Source organism: Malurus melanocephalus, unplaced genomic scaffold, assembly GCF_030028575.1.
Source record: "Malurus melanocephalus ecotype Western Australia unplaced genomic scaffold, MMel_1.1 scaffold_2810, whole genome shotgun sequence".
In the NCBI taxonomy this organism is placed as follows: domain Eukaryota; kingdom Metazoa; phylum Chordata; class Aves; order Passeriformes; family Maluridae; genus Malurus; species Malurus melanocephalus.
In genome coordinates, this window is record NW_026626042.1 from 2,819 (window position 1) to 5,369 (window position 2,551).

Below are 2,551 nucleotides of genomic sequence, written 5' to 3' on the forward strand. Positions count from 1 at the left end.
GCGCGGCGCTCGGAGGCGCGAGAGTCACGGTGGCCGAGTGGTTAAGGCGTTGGACTCGAAATCCAATGGGGTTTCCCCGCACAGGTTCGAATCCTGTCCGTGACGCCACGCTCACTTTTGCTGCGGGGGAGGGGGGGCGGATCGGTGACCGCGTTCTGCTCGCCCGGTACCGGAAAACGGGGCTGGACCGGCCGGGATTGGCTCTTTTAACGGCGGGAGCGGCGGGGGAAACGCGTCACCATCCGCCGGTGCTGCCGCGTTTAACGGCGGAGAGGCAGGGAACCCCGGTAACGGCTCCGTTAACAACCAGAGAGTCACGGATTTCCCGGTACCAGAGAGTCACGGATCCCCGGTACCGGCTCCGTTAATGGTGGGGGAGTCACGGATCCCCGGTACCGGCTCCGTTAATGGTGGGGGAGTCACGGATCCCCGATACCGGCTCCGTTAATGGCGGGAGAGTCACGGATCTCCCGGTACCGGCTCCGTTATCAGCGGGAGAGTCACGGATCCCCGGTACCGGCTCCGTTAACGGCGGGAGAGTCACGGATCCCCCGGTACCGGCTCCGTTAACAACCACAGAGTCACGGATTTCCCGGTACCGGAGAGTCACGGACCCCCGGTACCGGCTCCGTTAATGGCGGGAGAGTCACGGATCCCCGGTACCGGCTCCGTTAATGGCGGGAGAGTCACGGATCCCCCGGTACCGGCCCCGTTAACGGCGGGAGAGTCACGGATCCCCCGGTACCGGCCCCGTTAACGGCGGGAGAGTCACGGATCCCCCGGTACCGGCTCCGTTAATGATGGGAGAGTCACGGATCCCCCGGTACCGGCTCCGTTAACGGCAGGGGGGTCACGGATCCCCCGGTACCGGAGAGTCATGGGTCCCCCGGTACCGGCTCCGTTAATGATGGGAGAGTCACGGATCCCCCGGTACCGGCTCCGTTATCAGCGGGAGAGTCACGGATCCCCCGGTACCGGCTCCGTTATCAGCGGGAGAGTCACGGATCCCCCGGTACCGGAGAGTCATGGGTCCCCCGGTACCGGCTCCGTTAATGATGGGAGAGTCACGGATACCCCGGTACCGGCTCCGTTATCAGCGGGAGAGTCACGGATCCCCCGGTACCGGCTCCGTTAACAACCAGAGAGTCACGGATCCCCGGTACCGGCTCCGTTAACAACCAGAGAGTCACGGATTCCCCGGTACCGGCTCCGTTAGTGGCGGGAACAGCGGGGACCCCACAAGTCCCGGTACCGGATTTTTTGGGGTGGAAAAAATGGGAACCCGGCTCCGGTACCGGATTTTTAAGGGGCGCAAATACCGGGGACCCCTCCCCAAATCCCGGATTTTTTAGGGGTGGGAACAGCGGGGACCCCTCCCCAAATCTTGACCCTTTTAGGGTCCGGTTCATCCTTTTTTGGGGTTTTTGGGGTTCTCAAGGAGCCCCCCAGGACCCTCACCCAACCCATTCCCTCCAGGAGAGTCCGGGAGCGGAGTTTATCGATCCCGAATCGGTAAAATCCCGGAATTAATTGATCCAAAATTGATAAAATCCCAGGATTTATTGATCCCGAATCGATAAAATCCCTGAACCAATAAAATCCCAGGATTTTTTATCCCGAATCGATAAAATCCCGGATTTATTGATCCAATATCGATAAAATTCAGGGTTTTTTTTGATCCTGAATTGATAAAATCCCTGAACCGATAAAATTCCCGGATTTATCGACCCCGAATCAATAAAATTCTGGAATTTATTGATCCTGAATCGATACAATTCATGGATTTATTGATCCCAAATCGATAAAATCCCGGAATTAATTGATCCAAAATTGATAAAATTCAGGGGTTTTTTTGATCCCGAATCTATAAAATCCTTGAACTGAAAAAATCTCAGGATTCATTGATCCCAAATTGATAAAACCCCGGCTTTTTTTGATCCCGAATCCATAAAATCCCAGGATTTATTGATCCCAAATCGATAAAATCCCTGAACCAATAAAATCCCCCAGATTTTTTGATCCCAAATCGATAAAATTTCCAGATTTATTGATCCTGAATTGATAAAATCCCTGGATTTATTTATCCCAATAAAATTCCCGGATTTATTGATCCCAGATAAAATAAAATCCCAGGATTTATTGATCTTGGATAAAATCTCAGGATTTATTGATTCCAAATTCATAAAATTCCCAAATTTATTGATCCCAACTCGATAAAATCCTGGATTTTTTTATCCCAAATTCATAAAATTCCTGAATTTATTGATCCCAAATCGATAAAACTCTGGGATTTTTTTGCTCCCAGATAAAATCCCTGGATTCATTGATCCCGGATTGATAAAATTCCCAGATTTATTGATCACAAATTGATAAAATCCTGGGATTTTTTGCTCCTGGATCCCCCCAAACCCCCCCATTTTTACCCCAAAAAGGGATTTTGAGGTGTAGAAAGAGGGGATAAATCAACCAGAATTCCGTTTATTGATCAATTCAATCTCTGCCTCCCCACCGGAGGAGGAGAAACGACGGTAAATTTAACAACAAAAAAAAA

General features: G+C 51.5%; 1 non-coding gene across 1 annotated transcript; it reads left to right on the forward strand.

Moving 5' to 3' along the window:
- The first annotated feature begins 23 nt into the window (after nt 1-23).
- On the forward strand, nt 24-105 carry TRNAS-CGA (transfer RNA serine (anticodon CGA)). Its single transcript has one exon. It is a non-coding gene; the product is annotated as a tRNA-Ser (tRNA).
- The last annotated feature ends 2,446 nt before the right edge of the window (nt 106-2,551 follow it).